General features: G+C 38.3%; 1 protein-coding gene across 1 annotated transcript in view; it reads right to left on the bottom strand.

Moving 5' to 3' along the window:
* The window catches only part of SLC35F3 (solute carrier family 35 member F3), a 170,914-nt gene that overhangs the window by 126,249 nt on the left and 32,499 nt on the right, over positions 1-12,166 (bottom strand). The gene's annotated exons all lie outside the window — the stretch shown is intronic.

The following is a 12,166-nucleotide window of genomic DNA, read 5'->3' as shown; positions in this document are numbered from 1 at the left end:
AACTATTTATTTTCAAGACATTAGTTAGGCTTTTGCCTTTGGCTAAAGATATGGAGGCTACAGCACATGAGAAGTATTCAACATGAGAAGTTATATATGAAAGAAAACAAGGTTAATTTAAGAATATAATGTTCTAAAAAGAATGCATAGGCATTTTTTGCGCTAAATTTCACCTGTTTAATGATTGGAAATCTATTCCCAAAACTACAACTACTGAAGAGATATGAAGACAAAAAACATTGACCACTCTGTTGCCAGGAAACAGTAAAATACGATCTGAAACAGACAGCATTTAAGTTATAACTACAATATGTGAACTTCAATTTTTGAAAATTTTTGCAGTCAGAGAGGAAGAGTAAGTTAAACCATACTGTCAGAGCTGTGTGGACATTGTTTGCAGCATCAATTATTATGTGGAGGCTTTAGGAAGGAAACAACTACAAAATTGGTTGAAATTTTACCTCCACTGGAAGCATGGGAACAAGTTACTGGCAAGAAAAATGTGACAGGGTGAAGAATGCCACTTGAAACTTTCTAAGGAGTCATTTCAAATAATGGGGAAAAAAAAAACCAACAAAAATCCACAGAGAGTTATAAAAAATACTGTCTATATCATGTAGGCGGGGCAGTGCCTACTGTTACAGAAAAGTAATTGTCCTTTATGTGTAGATAGGTTCATAAAGAAAATGAAAACTGTGACTAAAACATATTAGGACACTTGCAGTATCTTGCAGGGGCAGCAATGTTAGTTTATGCTCAAGCTGACTTTGCCTTGTTACTACTCGTGCTAGCACAACTGCTAAGCCTTATCTGTGAAACATGTCAGGAGGTCTCCCAGCAAGGAACAGCCACAGCACTCTACAGTCTGTGGGGCTGATTTGTACTCAAAGGGGTTCCTGCCATCACAACACTTTATCCAGCAGCTGCTTTGGACAGCCATTTCTCCCTCTTCAGACAGTGAGGCTGCTTCCCCTTCCCCCATTTATGTGATATGAGGTACTGGTGGTACTCTTCACTGAAAAATGCCAAGACCCTAAGCAAATTAATTCCAAGAACAAGGAAGTAATTCCTTACCAGGAACCCCCTATTTTATATGTGTCCTCTTCTTACATCGTTCTCAAAATATCTGACAATAGCCACTCTGAGAAACAACACATTTTAAGGTTAGATGGATCTGTGATTTTTGATTTTCTACAATGTTCATACACTGGGTCAGAAAAAGGTTGATAGGTTTGCACAAACTACAACATCCCCCCCTGTATTGCTCCAGGGACATAATGGCAAATAGATGAACAAAGATTGCCAAAGCATTCTGAGAAGACAGTTTTCAAAAATAGAACTCAAAGGACATCATACACACTAGATGATTACAGAGGTTGAGGAGGACCAAAAATTTTATATAGGTACTTCAGAAATGCTCTCAGGAAGAAGTCAGACCTCTATTGAAAAATAGTTTGCTCTTGACAAATTTATCATTTGTCTATGCTCACATTTATGCATATCTATCACTGTCAGGTCTTGAAAGAAACTTATTTACTTAGCATTGCTCTTAAACCAGACAATTTATATATACAGTATTATGCAAAAAAGACTGAAGCCATCTATAATGCCATGCTAGAAATCTTCAGTTATTCAAACAAATAGTATTTTTCATTCCAACACCTTAATATTTCAGCAAAATTTTAAATCAACTATCATACTAAAAATGAAACTGCATAGAGAAGGTTGTTTTCTCCTGCAGACAAGTTCACTAAAAACACACTAAAACAAATTCAGAGATTTCTGGCCCTTTAAGTCATCCTAGAGTATATTAGGAGACCTCTCTGAAACATCAGTGCATTAGTGGGCATTGTATTATAGTAGCTAACACAAGTTAGTCTAATTGTAATCATAAATATAATAAAAAAACTTGTTTTCCACAGCATTTAAGTAGAGTATCACAAAATCACTTTTTAGAATGTATCCAGCCACCCATCATAAACATGGAAATTTGCCTGAAGTGAGAGATGTCTTCTTTCATTTAATTTTAACACAGTTTGTTTATTAATTTCTAACCTTTGCATAGAGGATTTACTTTTAAAACATGAGATTAAGTTGCAAGAAAGACATCTCGTTAAGCTCAGTTGCAACTACCAGTTAAGAGTCATACTAACATATTGTTCCTGACATGTCACTTAGACCTTTACAGACACATTACTCACTGAGAAATGCCTATGACACTTCACGGAGATGGAGAAGAAACAAACATTTAGACAGGTATCGAACATCAGTCTAAGAGACAAAATATTATTTGCCCTAATTAATAAATCACATTCAAAAGAATCCCACCAAAATGGTCTCTTCTGAATTAACCTCTGAGACATTTTACTCCATTTATCAGAGAATACAGAGCTCCTTAAGACCCTTGGGGTCATTCATGCAGGATTGAGAATTTGCCTCCCAGTCACTTTTTGTTGCTGCCCTTAACCACTAAGTGATTGTGTTTTCTCAAGCACTACAGCTCTTCACCTAAGCCAAGACATCCAGGCCTTGTGCTGCTAGTAGGCTTTTAGGGGCAGCAAGAGACTCTCAGGCATGTTTATCCTGCACTCAAGTTACCCTGGAATGTAACACCTCCTGCACCCCAACTTGTGCGCCTCCCACTGCTAACAAGTCTGTACTGCCTGTTTATGCAGTCTGGATAGCTTCTCTGTGCGGGAACACGTGGATAAAGAGACACTGTACACCTGTCCTAATGGTATTCGTCCCTGGAGTGCCCATCAAAAGTGAGAGTACTAACACAACTTGATGTCTGCCAATGACAGATGACTGAACTATAATGCTTAAAATCACTGATATAACTATGAATAAACTTTGATGTGTGTACTTCACCTGTGAAATTCCCCAGGATCTGTGATTCAGCCCTTAATCTGTAAGTCTACATCTTCAGCTTAACAATGCACAAAGCTTCACATTTCTGGTGCTGCCTAAGTCAAACTCTTACTTTGAAGACCATCATCCTGCTCCTTCCTCATGTATTTCAAACTATCATCCAAAACCGAAGTATTTGGCTAGATTAATGCATGGCCTGCATTCAAATAACTTTTCCCATATACTTCTCTCTTAATTTCCAATTAATTCCTCTACTGATTCTACAGGTTCCACTGAACTGAACAATTTTATCTTTCTTAACCTCAAAGCTCTCTAGAAATTAAACCTAGATGGTCAGGGTGGGAACTGCATTTCTAATATATTTTCTGGGCTCAGCTCCTGCCACATTTTCACAAAGATACAGGCTTTGATGGTATCACAGAGACTGAGAGCAAGCAGAGACAATGTGGGGTTAGAAAGCAGAATAGTTGGAAGAAAATTTATCCATTCTCAGCCTCACTGCTATCCAACAAGAATTTAAGTAAACAAGATCCATTTACTGCATTTTCAACTCAACAGCTTTTCTGTTGCACTGCCATGCATTTATCTAGCTCTTATTGTCTCATTTCCCCATGGTGTTCATTTCTAACCACAAATTTCCATTCATATATACTTTTACCTATTGTACCTCTCGCTAAAATGCCCTGCTTATGCTTTCATTCAATTCCTTTTACTATCTGACAAGTTCATCCTGTAACAAGCATAGTAACATATGTGGAAATCTACCTCACATACTTCTCAGTATTTGACAGTAAGACTCAGCATGGCTGGTGGTTTAGCAGACTGCTTTGAAAGAGGAGGAGACAGGAAGATTTAGAAACAATGTACCAAAGGCAGAAAGTGTTCCATGAAAGGGTAATGTTATGGAAAATACTGTCAAGGTCTCTTTAAGGCCACTTCCTCTCAAGCTCCTCTAAAACACCTTTTATCCCCAGTCAGTTTAGAAAAACAAGATTCTTTATTTGCAATATTTCAGCATCCTAAAAAATCATTTACTGCCACATTCTTCCTCCCTTAGTTGATGTTTGCTCTCTTCAGTCTTTCTAGCACAGGTCACAATGATGTCCACTATCTAAACAGTGCTTCTTTACATGCTCCAATTGTTGGAAAAACACTTCATATAAGTCAGAGGTAAATAGACCACATTCTCTCATATTGTAAGTCAAAAGACCTACATCACTGAAGCCAACTCGGATTAAATGGGAAGTCCTTAATTTATTTTTAAATTGGATTAGATAAGGTATTTGTCTTGATGATCTTCCAGCCAAATCCACTTTCTGAAGGAAAAAAAAATAATCTTAATTTCTTCCTACATATATCCAAGTAGTCAGAATAAAATGGGTTCTTTGCAAGCATCTCTAATGGTATTCAAAGATGACAAACTGGTCAGTCAGATAACACATTCCTGTACAGATTCCTATTCAAAGCTTTTTATGAAAATCATCTAGCAAAAATGTTTAAGGCATTTTTTAAAAGTTAAGATAATGACTTGCTGTCCTGTACAGATAGAATGAAGGTTACTTGGTTTCCTAATGAAAAGCAACTTCCAGCTGCTAGCATCCAAAGCTCAACCTGGACCAAAAGAACTGTCTCTAATTCCATAAGGCATCTTTAATGCTCTAGTTTCTGAATTCCTGGGATAAAACTGCAATCTCCAATTCTCCTTTGAAATTCTGTTTCTAGTCACCTGAGTATATGCATGGTGTGGTTTGGTTTGCTCTGAGGCACATGAAGATGTATAGTGTGAGAAATGAGTTCCAAGACATGTATGTTGTGGCAGGAGGGCCTACCCCAATAAGACCTAGAATCCAATCAGAGAATGCACAAAACGCAAGCCATCATCCACGCTATCATGCAAGTTCGACTGCTGGCACCAGCAGTCTTGGTGTTGAATTATGCTAAAACTAGCCCAGATCACCAGACTTCAAATACATTTACTGCTTTTTGAAGCAGGATTTGACAGATAAGCTGGAAACTGGCCTGTAAATTTGTGACTAGCAGCCAATCACTTTATACTGTAAAAGTCCAGTCCCCTTTCATACAGTCAGGTTCTTCTAACATAACCCTTCTTGGAGTGTGTGTGGAGATTCCTCCCTTGGGTGGAATTCTCCCTCGTTCTTGGGTGGGGATGGCCTCCAAAGATACTCCTCAAGGTTGAGAGAAAGAGATCTCCCCACGAGCGTTGGTATGGGTGAGTTACATTAACTGTCTACTAATAATTATTTTCTTTTTGCTACCTTTAATATATTTTTTCAGTAATTGCTTTGGTATAGTGCACTGTCCTATATTATACTATACTACTAGTAGTTTTAGTATTTATATTGTGTAGTAAATAATTCTGATTAATATCTTTTATCTGATCATTTTTAATAATAAATGATTCATTTTATACAAATATTCTCATATTGCCAATCATTAAAATCTGCGAGTCAAAAGGGGTTCAATCACACCTCTGTAATTCCTTAAATTTAAATCATTGACATAATCCAAGGCTAAGGTTGGATTCAGCTGCATCTAGACTCCTCTCTGAGGAGTTTAGAAAACAAGGGAGTCCTTTCTGCACCTCATGACTCAATGGTAGGGCTTGTTTAATAAATTTTGTCTAAGCCTTCCACTCCCACACATGACATATGTAACCTCTTCTCATCTTGGCTCAGACGGACTTACTTTTGCAGTCTCAAATGAAGAAAGTGGTGGCAGAGAGCATTCTGTGTCTCTCTCTCCCCCTTTTAAGGTTCTGCTGGCAAAGTCTGAGCCACACTGAAACAGTACAATCTCCTTGTCATTACCTCATGCGGTTTAAAGGTGTTAGTGATCCATCAAGTGGAGTTCTGGGGAGGTTTTATAGAAGATAAGGAGAAGGAAAGATACACTGATGGCAACAATGGACAGAATGCACACCTGCTCTATTGTGGGTATACTCTGCAAGGCAAGCAAGAGTAAGAAAAATGAAGGACATGCTTTAACTTCTAAAACAAACACCAATGGCTGTACCAATCTGAGCCACATACTCATTTTTCAGTGTAGGACTACAGTGAAAGCCTTCGGTTTTTCCTAGCATAAATGTGGCAGCAATTCAAGTTCCTGAGCTGAAAAAAAGCACAGACAGATATAAGGAGCTGACAGAAAGCTATCTGAGGAACAAATGCAAAGTATAAACACATGGATTTCCAGGCTTTATTCCGTCCTTAGCTAGCTAGACATGCAATGAACACCAAGGGCCAAATCCTAGTTCCGCTCAAGTCAGTTGGAGTTTTGCCACTGACTGAGCTGTATTTGCCCCTGAAGTCAGAATTCATCATTCTTTTCACAGGAAGAGGGCTGTAATACTTGCCTGATGTTTACACTAAATGGAAGTTTCACTGGAGGTTGAGATGATATGCATAATATATGTCTGCTACTCTTTTAAAAATATTTTATTGGAGAATCTTGTAAGCAGGGATGTTTATGAACACAAGTACAAGACAAGAGTTAGACCCTGTGTGGGTGGGGTGCTGCGTAAACAGAAGTTTCATACAGGAACCATAACCCTCAGTTTCTTCACAGCAGTGTTTGGAATAGTCAAACAGTCGACCTGAAGTCTGGCTTTGTTCTTGGAGCATTCCAGATGATGGCTGCAAACACAGCATAAATGTATTGCAGTCTGTACTGCCTTTGCAACACATGCAGTGGTTTAGGGAATGCTAATACAAGAGCACCAAACTCTCTTCAGTTCTGACTTACTCCAGACTGAATCCCAGGCAGGAAAAACTGAGAGAATCTGGAGCATAAACTCTGTTATTTACCAATGTGTCTTCACTCATATTATCACTCCCACATATTTAAGAAAACATGGTGGTAATAATTTCCTCACAAAACATTAAAATATCTGTAATCTAGAAATATATTCTTAACACTTTCCCTGTCTTAAGAGGTCATAAAAGCTTCAGGCACGTTCTGACTAATGCAACATATTTGCAGCTGTGCTCATGAGAAAATGCCTTAATCTCGTCTGATAAATTAGAGCTTTCACTTCATTCATCTTGAAATTCCTTATTGTATTAGCCTGCATTTTTCAAAGAGGATTTTGTATTTTCACTCCTATCCACTTGTCTCTCCTCACAGTAATTCACAACTACATCACCTATAAGCTCCACAGACACAGTACTTACTCTCTTCTTATTTGGCGAGATATTAAGGTTTTACCTCTTTAAAAAGTCCTCAATTTCTATATTATCTTTGTTTGACATTTCTGCTGTGACAAGAAAACCTAAGAAATTTGTCTGCAAAGTGAAATTAATAAGTTGCAAAAAAGGGATATTTTTTTGGATTTTTTGTTTTTTGTTCTCCTTTACATCTATGAAAAAGTAATTATTCAGCATATGGTAAGAAGTGCATCAATTTTTTTCTTCAAATACAAAAACATTTCACTGTGAATGCAGTTACTTCTTCAGTGACAGCTTCAAACTTCAGAAATGGAAAACTGTTCCCAATATTATTCAACTATTACACTTCAAGAATAATTATTACTTTGACAATAATAAGGCAGGAAGAAACCTCAGTTTAAAAAGTCTTCTGAAGAACTACATTTATGACTGCTCACACATATTGCTTGACTGCTACACAATGGCTCATTCCTTTTCTATTTCCAATAGGGTCACATGGAGTATCAGGAGGATTTTCGAATTCCAACTCTGGTCTTGCACTTAATATCATCTCTAACTAGAAAATCACTTCCTATGACTTGTAACAAACCTAGTTAGGCTTAGAAAACCTCTAGTCTGACTTTGCAAAAGACAACAAAGCAACATAGAAAGTTCTAAAATTGCCTGCCTAAGGAGAATTATAAATCTGAATGATCAGCATTTGGTTCATATGTAAGATAACAATATAACTGTGAACATATTAGACTAAAAGATAATTGTAAAGCTGCAAACTGGCTTTACACACAAAGCTATGTTAATAAGAAAGTATGTTCTTTAGTCTATCTATTTATAAAGAAAGCATGTAATCATGGATAAAAAGAATAAAAACAACACAGCACTCAGTTCAGGGATGTAAGTCATGACTCTGCAGCAACAGCTCTATCTGTACCGTATAAACAACAGAGGTATATAAACCAGAAGGTACGAGGACGCTGCTGGAAGCCTGCTGCAGTATCAGCTCCTCCCAGAGCTCACAGTTGTAGCAGCATCTTGGGACAGAGGTATGAATCTACATCCTTTGCTTTATAAATGCCCTGAGTCACCTTCTTATGAATACAGGCCTGTAGGTTAGGCCTACAGAACTGCTCAGCTTTCTATAGCTGAGTGGGTGGTGAGAAAATCAGGCACCTCTTCAATAGGTACAATAACGCTGTTGTACTTCCTTCTTGGAGTGGAGCATTTGCAACAGTGGCTGCAATTTATTCCTGTCTTGGAACAATGGACAGATGTAACAAAGAGCTGTGTGGTAGATGCAAGCAGAGCCTACTCTCAGTTTCTCCTAGTTAGCTCATAGTTTTCCCCTTTTCAAGTCTGACATGATTCCCTCCCATTTCCTCTGAGAATGGTTATAGACAAAAACATCTATATAGCTGGGTGTGGCATGGGCATTCCCAGTAACATTTGAATCTCTCCTGTGCCTGAGTGATGTGTCTTCTGACATGCCACACACTGTGTCCAAAACAACAACACTGTTTTCTCCCTTCTTTGTGGTATGGTCTGGGGTAAATATAGCTTAGAAATTTTCAGCAACCGCAGAAACTAAAACATGAGCATCATCCTCCACCTCATGCTGTGTTCTCCTGGCACATTTTTTGTCTTTTTAAATAGTTCTAAAGTTTATTGCAGGGTAACTACAGGATCAAAAGTATTTTATGGCCAGTAATGAGTAAAAGCACATGGAAAAGATGTAAGGCACACTGCTTTGACCTAACCAGCTACTGACTGGCTTCAGAGGCTGAAGTGACCTGGATTCAGAAACCCTGATTGACTCCACCTACACAAACCGGGTCACATCCAGGTTCTACAGGCAACTTGAATTCCAGGATTTGCAAATTACTCCACTTTTCTATCATAGTAATTTTAATTTAAATGAGCATTTATTTGTATTTTGCTACTTCTAAAGTGAAAACAAAGAGAGAAAAAATTGATCTCACAGTATCATACTGAAACTTTACTAATCGAGTCAGGTGAAATATTTCTGGATGCATTATCTTTCTGTTACTTGAACTAGTGGAAGAATTGACACCACACATGATTAGCATAGGCTAATTAGCATGAAGCACACACAAGTTTTCATAGTTATTTGTTAACTTTGAAGAAAACTACGATTCATAAATCCTGGACCACATTTCCAGCTCTAAAAGGGAGAATTTTTTACCAGAACCAGACTTTTCTGCTGCTTTTTTTTCAAGGACAGCCTTGATGACTGACCTTCCATAGTCTGGGCCATTCATAACTGTCTCCAGATCCCAGACTCAGTCTTGACTGTGCTACCTCAGTCACAGTTCTGCTAACTCATTTTCTGAATCCTAGTCTTTCCTTTTCCTTCTAAAAGCAGTAAGTGAAATAATAAGAAAGTAATTTTGAAGTCTTATCTTCCATTAAAATCAACAGAATTAGTAGAATCGAGGGATTTCTTTTTTCCTGACAGATTATTTAACAGATAAATTCAACTGGCAAATAGAAGCAAACATTAACAGCACATCCAATTTTAAACATTTAGTTCCTGAGAATAGTCAGGAATTTTTAACAATAAAAAGATAAAGGTGAATGGCAAAATCAGATGAAATGGAATAACACAGTGCTAAGATAAAAATTCTGGCCTTATCATCTGAGTTTCTGTAACAATTGTTGATAAGAAAAAGTACTAAGAGCAAATGCAAAACATTTCAGGCAACCTTACCTGAAACTAATGCAGATCAATGGCAGTTACTCAGAGGGTGAAGTCTGTATCACTGATTCATCCTAACAAATCCAGCAGCAATCACAAGAAAGACCAGAAGATCCATTTGACCCAGATACATACAAACCTGTTGTTTGTCAGAATCCACGTGGACAGTAGTGCTTGTGTTGTTCCACCTGCATACTTAAGAACGTTTAGATTTTTAAGCTCAGAATTACAATGCACCACAGACATGCACTGTTCCTGAGACACTCTTTTTTTCCAATAGACTTGGTTAATAAATGCGATTTGCCAGATACTGTTGTTACTATTAATATTAATCATACTTTTGCTGTGTCTAAAGAGGAGTAAGACATTTTACTAAGCACTTTGTACACAGTGAATAGAAATAGTGTCTTTGCCCTAGAGGTGATGCCTCCAATACCCCTTACTGAAGGATACACCTTTGGTTGCTTGCATTAGCAACTGCTGCCACCACCTACTGAAAATTATTAGTATCATCTTCTGAGAAGCTAATCCTACTGAAACGTTTGGTTGCATCCCTTTTCCAGTTCTGTATATTCAGGAGCAGCACAACAATGCATCCTCCAGAGGTACAGCTTGTATACCAAAAACTTGGTCTTTTAAAAGATATTTTGTGGTTCCCAACGTTTTCTCTTTGAAGAATAGAAGAAAAAAAAAAAAGAAGGATCCTTCAAACTGTTGGGATTATGAATCTTCAGCCCACAAATCCACTTCCCCCTCCCAACCAATAGTATTGGAAACTGTTTCTAAACAAAGTCTTCAACAAGACAGATTTATAGCCCTTTGCAAGCACAGCAGGCAAATTATAATACAAGAATTTGTTTTTAAGCAAAATTATTCACTATCATCCTTGAACTTGGCATTACACCACCACTTGGTGGATCAGGATTACTTATTTTTGTTGTTTGGTCACATGCAGTTACCTATGTATTTCCCCATTTGGTCACATGCAGTTACCTATGTATTTCCCCATTATCTATCCCACCCCAGCTTTTCCTTTCAAACAAGGGTAGACAATTCACATTATAAACAGTAACAACTTAAGATGACAGAGTTCACTTTGGATAAAAGAATTAACTATTGCAAGCTGTTACTAATTTTCTGCTTTGGCATATGTTCCGCAAGCTTGCATGGAGGCTTTAAGCTTAAATCTCTCCTATAAGCTCTGTAAAGCTTTAATTGGCTTTTTAACCATAAAATCCCCACCATTTTTTTTCCTTCTGGCTTGATGGATTTGCTGGCTTTTAAGTCTAATTCAAGCTGCATTCTGCATTTTGTATCATTGCTTCTTTTATACACAGACTAGTCCAAATTATCTTCATATGCAAATATATAAATCAGTACTGGTTTCCTGTACCACCCAAAGAATTGCTAAAACTTCCTTGTATCAGGTGGTGGGTGCTCTGCAAAGCACCCTGATCCCCTCTGGATGAATGGGCATTGCTCAGTATGTCCTGCAGCAAAGGTCAGGTCTGCAGGAACCATCAAGCCACAGTAGATGCAGACAAACTGGATGTCAATCCCACTTGAATTAGCCTGCCAATAGCACTGCCCGACCAATTTAGTTGAATCAAAATGTTTTAAGAAACTGAGACTGTGCATTCTTCATTGCAGACAGCTTCAATACTACTGCCATTATTAATACTAAATCTGAAAGAAAAGGCACAGTAAGATGGCGCTAACCTGACTAAGTACCTACAGGATCACAGAATCATAGAACAGAATCACAGACTCATCTGGGTTGAAAAAGATCTCACAGATCATTGAGTCCAACCCTTGATCCAACACCACCATGTGGCACTAAGTGCCACATCCAGTCTTTTCACTTCATCTCACAGTCCCTCCTGATAGCTCATCTCCTGGGGGAGAGGCCCTTGCACCTCTTAGAGGAAAGACAATAGATATCACACCACAACTCACACCAGAGAGGAGCACCTCACACAGATCCTGGAGCTCTGATACCTGTGCTCTCCAGCTCCATTGCTTTGCTCAGCCTTCCTCTTCCTCACACATCCACAAAATCACTCTGGCCTGGCTGGCAACAACAGGTCCTGGGCAACATCTGGTCTCTGACAGGTAATGAATTACACTGACCTAAGTCACCTGCCTTCTTTCAGAGCCAAGGCAAAGGCGCTGTGCTGGGAGATGGTGCAGCTTCTGCTGTGTGCAGATCTGTTTGTTCACCTTGAATTCCCCAGGAGCTTTCTGGCAATGTTATTAAAATTACCAGAGAAACTGCTCTGACTGAAAATTAGCAGCAGCACCCCAGGTATGTCTGCACTCATGTCGATATGAATGGATTATTTCTGCTGCTGGAATACTTCTGCTGTTGGGAAAAGCACAATTAATTACAACTGTTATTCAA

Source organism: Corapipo altera, unplaced genomic scaffold (assembly GCF_003945725.1).
Source record: "Corapipo altera isolate COAL_440 unplaced genomic scaffold, ASM394572v1 2c, whole genome shotgun sequence".
NCBI classification, from domain to species: Eukaryota; Metazoa; Chordata; class Aves; order Passeriformes; family Pipridae; genus Corapipo; species Corapipo altera.
Note: the sequence above shows the minus strand (reverse complement) of the source record. Positions and strands in the feature narration are given on the sequence as shown.